The sequence below is a fragment of the Telmatherina bonti genome (genome assembly GCF_933228915.1).
Source record: "Telmatherina bonti genome assembly, chromosome: 12".
Lineage (NCBI taxonomy): Eukaryota > Metazoa > Chordata > Actinopteri > Atheriniformes > Telmatherinidae > Telmatherina > Telmatherina bonti.
Genome location: NC_136610.1, coordinates 21559853 through 21573755, shown reverse-complemented (window position 1 = coordinate 21573755; position 13903 = coordinate 21559853). Strand labels below are relative to the sequence as shown.

General features: G+C 40.4%; 1 protein-coding gene across 1 annotated transcript in view; it reads right to left on the bottom strand.

Annotated features, from left to right (window-relative positions):
- drp2 (dystrophin related protein 2) overlaps positions 1-9481 on the bottom strand; it is a 129667-nt gene extending 120186 nt beyond the window's left edge. Inside the window, exon 1 of the mRNA XM_079249512.1 lies at positions 9406-9481. The gene's annotated coding sequence lies outside the window, so the exon portion shown is untranslated. The remainder of the gene's footprint in view (positions 1-9405) is intronic.
- Between the last annotated feature and the right edge of the window lie 4422 nt (positions 9482-13903).

Below are 13903 nucleotides of genomic sequence, written 5' to 3'. Positions count from 1 at the left end.
GGGTGTATTAGTTTTCTCCCCCCCCCCCCAGATAAACACACAATTCACATTTACCTCCAGATTTCTCTTTCAGGACCTCCTGCAGACCCCAAACCAGATGGTCTGAACAAAACCTCTAACACAGTTTACAGTCCCTTAGGTCAATAGATACGGAATGTCACATCGAACTAAGCAACTGGCCCTTGTCAAAATGACACCTTTACACCTCAAGATAAGACTCAACGGTGCCAGGAGAGAGACCCGGCAACTCTGCTTTGATCCTCCCCGAATATACATTCTGGGTGACAGATCCACCCCTCTTCCCACAGGAAGAAACTCCAGATGCACTTCTTTGTGTCTTTAAATTTCCTTTCACTAACTGGTTTAATGTAGCCTACATGATTTTTGTTGATAGGTTTGACTGAAGTTTCCCTTTTTATTCATTCTCATATGTGTTTTAAATCCTTGAACTGATCACACATCAGAATCAATCATGAACACTTTACTACATAATGTTGGTTATATCCTTCCAAGTTTGGAACCCCTGTTAAGCAAATAATAGGAATGGATAAGAATGTAACTCTCTTTCAGGATTCATCAGCTGAGGAAGACAAGTCATGCCAATGGATTAATCCACACTTCTTCAAAATATTTTTATTGAAAGCAGTGAGTATTATTAACAACTCTTCTATATGACATATGCTGCTTTGATTTTTTCAATATATACACAAAAAGAAAAAACAAAGAAAGTCACTAATCGTGATAGTAATAGTAATAATAGTGATGATACAAAAAAAAGAAAAAAAAAATAAATAAAATAAAATTATACATACAAATCTTCATCCAACGGACGAGGTACCAAAACACAGCAAAATCCCCCACCCAAACCCTCCCCATGACTGCACAGATTAATGGTCTCCGAGGAAGGAGATTAAAGGTTTCCAAATATTTTCAAACTCAATCATGTTATCATAAATAGTATGTCTTATTTTCTCTAGGTGAAGTGTATTTACTAATTCTGTGATCCACATCTTCAAAGAAGGGACGTCTTTTCCTTTCCAAAATTGGAGAATCAGTTTTTTTGCTAGTATTAATCCATATGATATAAAGCAATGTTCCGCATACCCCAGCATGTCCGTTTTCTGTGTTATTCCAAAAACTATAAGAATTGGATTTGGACTTATCCTCTTTTTTAGAACTTTAGCCAGGTAATCAAAGATATCACACCAGAAAGATTGGAGCTTAGGACAAAGTGCAAAGCTGTGTAAAAGAGTACCACGTTCTGTGACACATTTTTCACACAGCGGTGAACTTTCTGGGTAAATTTTACAGATTTTCTCTCTCGAATAGTGTAGTCTATGTACTATTTTATATTGGATCAGGCAGTGACGTGCATTTATAGAAGCATCCTTTATCTTACTCAAAGCCTGTCGCCAAACACCATCTTCCAAAGGGGTACCAAACTCTTTTTCCCACTCTCCTTCGATGTGAGCTGTAGAAGGATTGGTACATTCTTGCAATGTATTGTAAATAACGGAAATATTATGTTGGTATATTGAACCATCACTTAAACATTCATCTAACATGTCCGGTTTGGCTGATTGAAACTGAGGAAGATGGGAGTGGACATAATTTCTGATTTGAAGGTATCTAAAGAAATGACTGTTTGGTAGCCCAAACCTCTCTTGTAGTTGTTGGAATGACATAAAAGTGTCATTTGAATATAGTTCTTTTAGGGTATACAATCCAGACTCTCTCCAGATGTTAAAAGCTCCATCAACACATGAAGGATGAAAGGAAGGATTTGATGAAATAGGAATGCAAAGCGATAGTGTTTTAAGTTTGAAGTTCCTAATGATTTGTTTCAGAATTTTTATAGTATTATGAATTACAGGGTTCTTGTTATAGAAAGTACTGGCCAAGGTGGTGGGTGATAGCAGTATAGCTCCGATAGAATAAGGAAGGCAATCCTCCCGTTCAATTTGCAACCCTTTTGAAAGTAGAGCTGTGTCATCAAGTAACAGCGAAACTATTCTGACATTGGTTGCCCAATAATAATGCTTAAAGTTTGGCAATGATAGCCCTCCTACTGATTTATGCTTGGTCAAATGTTCCTTTTTTATTCTATGTGATTTATAGTTCCATACAAATGGCATAATAATTGAATCCAACTTTTTGAAAAAGGACTTTGTTATAAAAATCGGCAAGTTTTGCAGCAGGTACAAATATTGCGGAAGAAATACCATCTTTATTGCATTCACCCTACCTATTAGAGAAATTGGACGAGTCCTCCAGAACTGAATGTTTTTCTTTAATTTCTCCATTAGTGGGTTGAAGTTTTCTTTTAAGAGGGAGGGATATTTTTTTGTTATTATAATTCCAAGATACGTGATTTTTTCAGGAGTCACTTTAAAGGGAAGAGTTGTAAGCCAGTCCTGATTACCCTGTTTAACAGGCAGTAGTTCACTCTTTTCCCAGTTGATTTTGTATCCAGCAAACCTACTAAATTCATTGATAACAGAGAGAATTACAGGAATGGACGTTCGAGGCTGTGTTATATACAATAAAATGTCATCAGCATATAAAGAAATTTTATTTGCCGTGTATGCTGTGTTGAAACCATGTATTTGTGGGTGTTTCCGGATCGTTTCTGCCAGTGGCTCTAGTGCCAGAGCGAATAACAGTGGACTGAGCACACATCCCTGTCTTGTGCCTCTGGAGAGGATAAACTGTGTTGACACTGTCTGGTTTGTAAGAATTTTGGCTACTGGGTTTTTATACAATAATTTTATCCAAGAAATGAAATTATTACCCAAATTAAACTTTTCCAAGACAGCAAAAAGGTATGGCCATTCGACCTGGTCGAATGCCTTTTCGGCATCTAGACTTAGCACTACCAAGTCCTCTTGATTGTTGGATGAATAAATTATATTACATAATCGCCTAATATTGTGAAAAGAGCATCTACCCGGAATGAAGCCTGTCTGATCAGAGTGCACTAATTTACTTATGACTGTACTTAGTCTTCTTGCTAGTATTTTTGTCAAAATCTTTTGGTCTGAGTTTAATAAAGATATCGGTCTGTATGAGGCTGCTTGTTCCGGATCTTTACCTTTTTTGGGGAGTACTGTAATTATTGCTTCATTTAATGTAGGTGGTAAGGACTCATTTTCGTATGCCTTATTATACATTTTACATAAGTACGGAATTAATTTAGCTTTTAGACATTTGTAAAACTCGTTGCTCAACCCGTCTGTACCTGGGCTTTTACCATTTTTTAAAGAACTAATGGCTTTGTTTATTTCTTCAAAAGTTATATTACCATTAAGGACTTTGCGGTCCTCCTGATTCAACATTGGGAGATCACACTTGTCTAAAAAATTTTGCATTTCCTCAGGTCTTGCAGTCATACGGGATGCATAAAGTGATTTATAAAAATATTTAAAGCTATTATTTATGTCTTTGTGAGAAGTAAGAAATGCTCCTCCCTCAGATTTAATTTTATGAATTGATCTGTCACTTTCCAGTTGCTTTAACTGTCTTGCTAAAAGCTTTTGCGGTTTGTCTCCAAACTCAAAGTATTTTTGTTTCATGTAAGTGAGAGTTCTACTAATGTTGTATGATAAGATTTGATTAAGCTTATATTTTAACGCACAGATAGTATTATATTTATCAGTTGAAGGTATTCTCGCATTGTCTGCTTCTAATTGTTGTATTTGCCCCTCCAGTAGAACTTGTTCCTTTTTATTATGTTTCTTTTGGGAAGCTTGGAAAGATATTATACAGCCTCGAATAAATGCCTTATAGGTTTCCCACAGCAGACACGGCGAAACATCACTCTTATCATTTGTTTCAAAAAACAGCATAGTTTGCGAATTTAAATATTGTTGGAATTTGGTATTATTCAAAAGCTGAGGATCAAACCTCCAACTCCTTTCCGATTTTGTTGGGTTACAGACTTGTAATGTAAATGTAACCGGACAATGATCGGAAATAATTATGTTATGATATTTTGCAACACATACATTGGGAAGTATCCTCGCGTCTAGCATAAAATAATCAATCCTTGTGTAAACATTGTGCACTTGAGAGTGAAAGGAATATTCTCTCCCTGTTGGGTTCAATGCTCGCCATATGTCACACAGATTAAAATTTTTCATGAAAGTTTTGATGAGGTCACTTGCCTTACAATATGTTATTTTACGTGTGGATGACTTGTCTAGATATGGATCTAATACTAAATTTAAGTCCCCCCCTATAATTAAATTGGCATCAGATATATCTGGAATAAGACTAAAAATCTTCCTAAAAAATTCAGAATCATCGAAATTGGGACCGTATAGGTTTAACAAAATAACTGGATTGGCATGCAATTCTCCTGTTACAAGTATATATCTCCCATTTTTGTCTGCTATTGTAGATGTCTGCCTGAAGGGCACACCTTTTTTTATCAGTATAGCTACACCTCTAGCCTTTGCTGAGAAGGTTGAGTGAAAAACCTGATTAACCCACCTGCACTTAAGTTTATTATGAGAGTCATTTTTTAAATGTGTCTCTTGCAAAAAGATGACATCTGCTTTAAGACTTTTAAGATGAGATAACACTTTGCCTCTCTTTTTCGGCTCATTTACACCTTTAACATTCCATGTACAAAAAGTTACATGGCCCTATATCCTCACCCGCACTTGAATTTGGTCCTGACATCACCAATTATTACATGTAAATAATGCAACTTTGCAGTCATCCTCCCTACCCCCACCTGGGTAAACCCCCCTGACAAAACAAAACAAAACAAAAAAAAAAAAAATCAAACTTAAACGCTGGAACATAACCTCCAACACGAGGAAGGTTTCCAAGAAAGTACTTGATCTCGAACTCCCTGACAACACAGGCCCCACAGCTGTCTACTTATTTGTAAGCAAAACAGGCATATCTTAGTAGTTATCTGTGGACCCTAGCCAAATAAAAATAATAACTGAAATAAGTGATTATACGGCAAATACCTTAACCACGCCATGCCCTCGAGAGTAATAAGAAGTGTCCGTAAGTCAAGACTTCAGGCTGTATAATCACAGGTGTCCACATGTAAAGGACCAATTTAGGTTCCAAAGTTCTCCAGCGCGAAGCGACGAGCAGCAGCAGGATCCGTAAACACCACTTCCTTGCCATCGTGGGTCACTCTCAGCTTGGCAGGATACAGTAGACCGAATTTCACCCCCGGTTTGTCCCGCAGCAGGTTTCTAGCTGGGGTAAATGCAGCGCGGCGTTTTACCACTGCCTCGGGATGGTCTCGGAATATCTGGATGCGGTCCTCCTCAAACGTCAGATTTCTCATAGCTGTGACCTTCCACAGTATCTCATCCAAAGTTTGGCTGTAGTGGACCCTGACGATAATATGTCTCGGGGGGCCATCCTCTCCGCGCGCTCTTAATGCTCTGTGGGCTCGGTCTAGCAGTGGGGTATCGTCCAGATTCAGCGTTGTTTTCAACAGTTGTGCAACAAAATCACTCACACGCTGCCCGTTCTCTTTTCCTTCCTTCACTCCGGCAATTTGTATGTTCATCCTCTTTGAGCGTCCCTCGAGATCCGTGCACTTCTCTGTTAGTTGTTCAACTTGGCTCGCCAGATGCTTGACTTTGCCCTCTAGGTCCGCTACCGTGTTAGATGTAGCTTTAGCCGAGTCCGCTATATCCTCCAGCTTTCCATTTTGACTAGCAATCTGCTTTTCCAAACTGGCGATAGCAGCGGTATTCTCAGCTCTTAGGGCAACAATTTCACCCCGAAGAGATTTGCAAATATCTGTTTTCATCTCCGTCAACTCAGAGCGCAAAGTAGCAATAGCATCCAGTACTTCTTGGTTGCCGGTGGTATGCGCCTCTTCAGTGGGGCACTCGGAACTTGACTCCGAGGACTCACTAAGGCCTTTATTCCCGGACCCCGCCAGCTTCGTCGCGCTTGCTTTCTTTGATGGTTTTTTCGGCGGCATTTTTCACGCCAGGAGCAGTGCACCTTATAGTTCCGAATTAGTAAGAAAAAATAAAAAAATTAGAGCCTACTTTGCTGAAAATCGAAATTTTAACAAATAGCTGCGGGAGCTTCGCACTCGCACGTCTTACACTCGCATGACCAGAAACGCGGATTAATCCACACTTGATAAGAAATATGTGAAATATGCAACAATTGGGTTTCATGTGTAAAAGTATTACTATTGGTAAATGTTCCCTTTTCAAGCAAACAAAACATCTGCATGAGTCCCCAGAATGTTGATTGCCATGCTTAAAGCTAGGAAACAAAGTTAATAATTTGATTATCATGATCATGTTAATGAAATGGGAGAAAGGAACCAGGGCCCGCAGTGAAATAAGACCTGAATCACTCCTACCCTCTTGGTTAACAATCAAAGCTGACCTGATTGGGTAAGACTGACCAGCCTTCTGACTATTAGTGGTTTGTGATTGGTCAGGACCTAGGAGGAAGGGTCCAGTTAAATGGACCCGAGCTCTGGACTTCGTGGGTTTTTTTTGTCCTCCCTTGTTCTTCTCTCTCGGCCCTTGACTCTCTATCGCCGTGATTCTTGTACTTTGACTTAATTTCGTTGCCCTCTCGCAACTTTCCGCTGTACGCAGCTGTTTCTTTGCTCTCATAAGTTTACTCCATCTCTCTTCCTTTGTGTGCGTAAGATCTTAACGAGATAAGTTCGAACAGAAAAGTAATGTTTGTGTTGAAGGAGAAACAAGCCTTGTTTAAGTTTACCCAGCGAACATTTTTATTTTTCCTTTTTGAGATCAGTAATTCACCAGAACCGCAGTTCCACTAATTTTTGCGTCTGTACAAGTACTGCCTACCCTCAGACAGTACGCGTGGAACACAACCTTTGGAATAATTTGAGTACGAGAAACACCGCCCTTGGTTCTGGGATTCTGCTGGACAGAGATCCCAACCCGTTCATCAGAGCAGCTCCAGACCTACTTCTCCCGACGCCAGAAGGTCCATTTCCCGGAGACTTGCAGTCCAGGACAGAACCACCCGGTCCGCCGGCTCCATCAACTGACCCAGCGGGAAAAAGTAGGATCTTCATAGCGCTTTGATATCACTTGTGGTGTTCAACAGTACATCAAATTTAACCAAAGCATAAATTTGAATTCTCATCCAAACACAATATCATTAAGTATAATTTTAACAAAGATTTAAGTGAAATAACAATACCGATTTAATTGCTTCAATTCCAACCAGTTCCTTTCTGCCCCATTTCATTCAATTCATTTTTACCTCTCATTATTACTGTCATAAATGAAAATCCCTGTAAACAAATTCACTTGACCATCTCACCAATAACCTCTCCATCATTGCTCATTTTCACTGCTGTATGTTTACCATCATTGTAATAAATATGTATAATCAATTCATCCGTTCTTGTCATAATTTCTGAATGTACAATTTCTGGCTCATTCGTTCTGAGAATTTACTACTTTAAGTGAGACTGTGTTTATTGAATTAAGTATATTTCAGGTTTTCTCATCCTCCTGAATCTTAAGTTAAGTAAAAGTGATGAGTGGTGCTCCGAGGTAATTAAAATTTAATAAGTAGTAATTGATAGAGGCATAGTTTTACTACAATGGTGAGAATTTGAGGTTCCATAACTAAACAAGATATTAAACAAATGTGAGAAGCTGAGGTTTCACCCACAACATAAATGTCTCATGTTGGTGCTTTACTCAGCTGCATGTTATAATTAAACAATAACTTTTCAATCAAGCTTCGTTGTGAAGTCCTTTCAGTTTTACTCACTGCTTCTTGTTGAGGACTTTATTTTCAATCTCTGGTGGATCGTCTAAAAGAGACTGAGCCCAAAATGAACCGGGAGGAGCGAACCTTTATTGCAGTGTCATCGTTTGAGTCAACGGCTCCCTGTGAGGCAGGGAAAGACTTCGTTTCAGCGCACTAATCCCTTTTCTTTATCTTTACCCTCGCCTGCCTCCCCGCTTATCCTCCTCTCCCTCTCCTTTACATTCATTCCACTCTCTTCCATTCCAGTTTGTTCTGCAGACTACCTCATTTCAGATCAGCTAGAGTTGGGTTTTTTTCTATTTTACATGAATCATCACCATCTCGCAGCTTCCGCTGTCTGCTGTTATCTCACTGCTTCCTTACCTCCCTTCTCCACTTCAGACAGCTCCTGTTAGTGCAGGTGAGTTTTGTGTAAATCAGCAGTACCCTGCGCATCTCTTCCACTCTCTCTACCCAGCTACGACTCCTTCCCTTCACTGGTAATCAGAGGTCATATGAGACTCTGCTTAAAATTAGCACTTCAGGAACCTCACTTGAGCTCCAATCCCTTTAAGGGTAATGAAATAGTGACCTTTATATCCTGCAGACAGATTTTATTCATCTTGGTACAGAGTTTAGGAATAATTCAGCTGAGGCCACATAAGAGTTTCAGAGGAGAATGGAGGCATAATTTGTTTGTCCGCTGTATCTAACTATCAATGCCAGAATCAAGAGAGTTGTGGGTGAAAGCTGACACAGCTGTTTGTTTCTGACCTTCTGGGTTAAAAACACAAATGACCTCAAATTCTTCTTCCACTGTTAAGGCATCCTTTAGTACTGCTAGCAAGGCTTCACATGAAGACACAAACATCGCAGCACTTGAAATAATGCATAAAGATACTCAAATATTAAAAGAAAATAAAGTCACATTTATAATCATTACAAATAGGAGAAGGATGTCTACAAAATGTAGACAACAATTATATCCTGGTATGAACACATTTGCATCACGCAGGCTTGCGATCAAGTCGCAGTGGAGGGCATTGGGTGGTTCTGTCTCCTGCATTAAACTTCAAAAGAATGAGTCACGCTTTACACATGCATTATGATTGGATGTGTTTTCCAAAGTTGCTGAAAACCAGCTGAGATTTCATTGACATGTCACAAAGTGACACTGACAATATTCATCTTGCTGTTTTGGCTATGAGTCCCACCTCCACGCTTTCATGACTCACTCCAACACAAACAAAATCATAGCTCAACGAAATTTGCTCAGCTGCACTATGTACACAGCACAGATAGCGTGGATCAGCCTCTTGTCTTCTTTTTTTCTTCTGACCACTCAAGCCAAATAACCTGCAAGGGCATTTTCCAGACAATGTGGGAATTTTGAATCAAAGTGGCTGAGGGTGATAAAGGATAGCATGTCAAGCTTTGCTGGATTTCACATAAAAGAGAGAAGACAGTTTAACTGTGCAGATAAAGCATCAGAGGATCAAAGCCGCCGCTCTGCTACACCATGTGTACGTTGATATTAATCTGTAGGAATTAATACTGCAGCTCGGATATCACTGAAAAGCAGTGAGATAGCCAAGATCTAGTCTCCTTACTGGAATTCTGTAGGTGAATGTAATTCTTCCATGATGTGTGCATGCTTACCTTAAAAAGTGCACTTCTGCAGCAGTTTAAAGTAGAGCCTTGCCATTTCTATCCAGTGTGTTGGTGTTGGCTGGCTTCACAAAGAATGTAAAGAAAATGAGAGATAACACAAAGACACTAGGAGAGAAAAGGAGGTTGGAAGGATGAGGAGGGGAAGACAGACACTGGCATGGAGTGACCTAAGTAGGAGAGACTTCTTGGTGAATGCCCCATCTGTCCTCATACATTCCAGCTTACACCTACAAACACCCCACTTCATAGGACGAACTGGGAGAAAAGGCCATCTGCCTGCTGTCTCTTTACCTACACTCACTCTGACCAATGCACCAAAAATGGCAGTTATGTGAGTGGCACTGAATCGAAGAGAAAATTAAGCTAAATAAATCATAACTTCGCAAAGCCTTGAATTTGCACCAAACGTTCTATCAGAACAGTCAGTTTGCAATTAATAAAGATACAACCAGGATTTGGTACAAGACAGAAAAGACAGGACTGAAAAAAGGACAAGGAAAGACAAATATTTAATTATTGCTAACTTAAAGCTCTGGAGGTGTTTTTTCATCATAGCATCTTTAAAGAAAGTGGTGCGTACCCAGAACTGAACAGCGGATTTGTAAATAGCCTTTAGGAAAACATTGACGGTCTTCACTGTTTACAAAGTTTTCTTTCTCTTTTTTGTTGCTATCCAGCATATTAGAGTGGAACTATTATGTGCATTTCAGGCTAATTTATTTTTATTTCTGAGACCAGAAGGGCTGGGATTGATGGAGTTATTGTCACAAATCGCTTTATTTACTTCAGACCAACCCTCTCCGTGGGCTGTCAGATCAACCTGTGGGCAAAACGAGTGGATTGAGACTCTTCTGCATTAAGCCCCGCCTCCTGCCACTGCACTGCATCTGGAGCGCGCACCGTCACTGCTTTCTCTGTCATTGTAACATCTCATAAACAGAAGGATTAGGCTCATATGAACTCAATGAAAAAAACAAAGTACAATGTCAACACATAGCATACAGCCCTACATGTTCGAACCTGAATCAGACCCTGAAAACGAAGTGGAAAACAGCAACCCACAGCAACGAATGCAGCAGGATGTCTCTCTTTGGTAAACTCACCAGCCATCGTTTGCAATAACTTTATCCGACGTTTTCCACCCACTTGATGTATTTGTACATGCCCTTGTTAACCAGTAGAAGGTAACCAATCACCGAACCTTATCCCCCGGGACGTCACAAGGATTTCGAAGTAGAAAAAACTCTCTAAAACGACACATTTTTCGTTGCCATGGAAACCGAATGGAGAGAGTGCTGGAACTCAAATTTAAACTCAAACATGCGTTTAGGTGATAAAAAACAGTGCCGTTCACATGTCTGATGAGGATTCAACACTGTAACACTGTAGAAAGCTCAGAAAACTTGAAATACCATAATAACACCCCTTTAAGCTTATCTACTGAGAAGTATTGAGGACTTATCTACCAGTTGGACATGCAGAGATTGTTTTGCCAAATGGTGCTATTTATTTAAGCATTAAGATGATATTGCAGGTGTCCTGTTAAATAACAAGCCAGACTTGCCAGTGCTTCACAATTTTCTCAAATGTTTGAGACCTGCAAGATGACTTTGTCTTGGCAGGCTGTTATTTTGTAGAGCAGCATCAACTGACTGAGGACACATAACTAATGTGTATGAAATTGTGTGTCATCACTGATACTGTATAGTTCAGTGTTTCTCAGCCACTGTCCCATAGCACACTAGCATACCATGAGAGATCATCAGGTGTGTCATGAGAAATTATTAAATTTCACCTGAATGGTCTAAAAAGTAGAGTGAAAAATCATAACATTCCTTTTTCTTGGGTTTATCTGATTTCTATTCAAAATACTTTTACAAGACTTTATATTTTTATATATGGACTTTATATTTTTAATAAAGGCTTTTTCTTCAAAACATTTTGGTTTGAGGTGTGCCTTGTTGTTTTTTTGGTTAATAAAATGCAAGTTGGGTTAAAAAAAAAGGTTGAAAAACACTGGTTGTTTGTTTGTTCTTTGTTTGATCATTTAATCTCAGTTTAATCTTGTAAATTAGCTGACTCTAACCATTAGTGAATGGGAGCAAAAAATGCAAAGTACATAATCACAGAAGTGAAGCAGAGGTTAAAATAAATGTGCATGATTCCATGGTCAGAGTGGTTGTGAAGACTGAATGCTGTCCTGTCCAGCATCTCAGCATACAGAACAACAATCTGCGTGCCATATTTTTGCCAGACAGATTTGCTCTGTCAAGGGAGACATCTCATGTATATAGCTGCCCTTGATAATCTGAATATTTTTATTATTATGATAATTATTTTATTTATTTATTTTTTTTTTTCCTTTTTTCATTTTGCAATCATCGTCAGTCTTGATATGGCCGAGCTGGACCTGGCAGGGGAAAAGGAAAAAAGAGGAAATGAAAGGAGAAAAAGAGAGACAGAAAAGAAAGGCGTGTCTAAGCTGCTAAAGTTAGTGTTTGCAAAACAATATAAAGTACTGAAAAAATACAACAAGACATAAGTAGGATAGTGACAATATTCAAAAACAGACAAAAAAAAGAAAAATAAAAGTAAAAAAAGTAAATAAATTAATAAAATAACAATTACAATACCAACCGTTATTAAACATACCTACAGAGAGTCATCAGCAACATTTAGCAGGAAGCAGATGTGAAGATGAGCGCTTTGTGGGCGTGCACGTGTGAGTGTTCAACCTGTGATCATGCAATCAAAGATCAGCTGAGTGCTTGTAGGGGAGCACGACCACAACCCGAGGTGTAGGGGAGGAAGCCAAGGCCCCCAGGGCCCGGCAAGCCCACCGCATACAGAGCCCGGGCAGGCAAAGCAGAGAGAGCCTCCGTCCCCCGAGCCCAGAGCAGTGGAAGCCTCCAGGCAGGCGCCACCCGGCGCAACAAGGCAGGGGCACCGGGTAGCACAGGGCGACGGTAATCCGGCCCGGCGGGTGCCGGGTGCCAAAGAGCGGGCCGCACAGAGAGCCGGCAGCCCACAGGCCCCAGGACCACCCGTACCCCCCGGCAGAGCCCCGGCCAAGACCCAGCAGGCCCGCCCAGAGCAAAACCATCGCGGGCCTGCTGCCAGACAGCCAGACCCACCCTCCTCAGCATTCCCTTGTTTATGTGAGTGTCTGTGTGTGTGTTAAGTGTGTGTGCTGCTTGTGTAAATGTAATAGTGTCTAAGTTGTGAGTAAAATCGGGGGGAGAAAGACCCCAATGGGAGGGGATGGGCAAGGGCCACCGCTGTAGCTCCTGTCCACCCCCCATGGCTGTCCCCTCGAAACCCTAAATGTATATTGGTGTCTATGTTGCAATTAAAATTTAGTGGGGCAGGTGGCCGCAGGGGTCCATCGGAAAATGCCCCTTCGGGTTCCCGGGACCACCGACTTTACCCACGCCACCATGCCCTATATGCTGTATGTATGATGTCGGGTGGCGGAAGAGGAGGGGGGCATGAGGAGGGGCACAACCAGGGGAGAAGGACTCCTCCCCTGGGCGACCAGCTCCTCAGCCGGCCGCAGTAGGTGCCCCCACCTCACCGGGACAGCGCCAAAGCAGAAGGGCAAGTCTCAGCCCGCCAGGCGTTGCCATGTTGTTGCCATGTTCAGAGTATTCACAGCCGCTTTGGTGTTGAAGGAAAGCTCACGGCCACTGACAGACTGGTCACAGCCATGGTTTGAGTATTTGCGACCTGTTGGTGAATGGGTCCACTGTCAGTGGTGTGCAACCATTCTGATAAAGGCTGTTAACAGTGGTTGTGAGAACGAAGAGTGGCCACGATCTGAATCCTCCAACCCCAACCAGTCCACACTGACCAGACTTGGTCAGTATGGCAAAGACACATATGTACAGTATATGTGGTACAATTACACTTTAAATATGTACATGTAACCTTATTTCTTTATTGGTATTTTATTGAACATTCATGATTAGAGTGAAGATTTTATGGTTTGATATTTGAAATGTTTTTATTTTTTAATGTAAACTCTGTTCACCACTGACAATGAAAATAAATAAATGACCTACTCTTTGAGAGTCTAAAAGAACTTTAAAAGAATTGGTAAGAATAAATACACACACATAGCCATGTTGGCTTACATCAGAAATCACTGTCTTGTGTTCAGAAAGTCAGAACATGGCGAGCACGTTAAAATGGTTTATGGAATTTAAACGTGATACATGTAAAACATGTGAAAATTAATTTAACTTTTACAGGGTCACCGTAACCATAGCTACAGATCTAAATGTATAGTAACCCAATTAAAGACATTTTAATACATTGTTTTGTAAAAATGGTTGACGTTAGGTCTTTAGGTTGTCCCTATAAAACAGTATTTACAAAGGTTAATCAAGGAAAAGGCGTTTATCCAATGAAAGGTGGAAAATTTAGCAGCCAACTGGGTCCTGATTAGAAAAAATATACAAATTAAGACCAAGGACTTGTGTTTGTC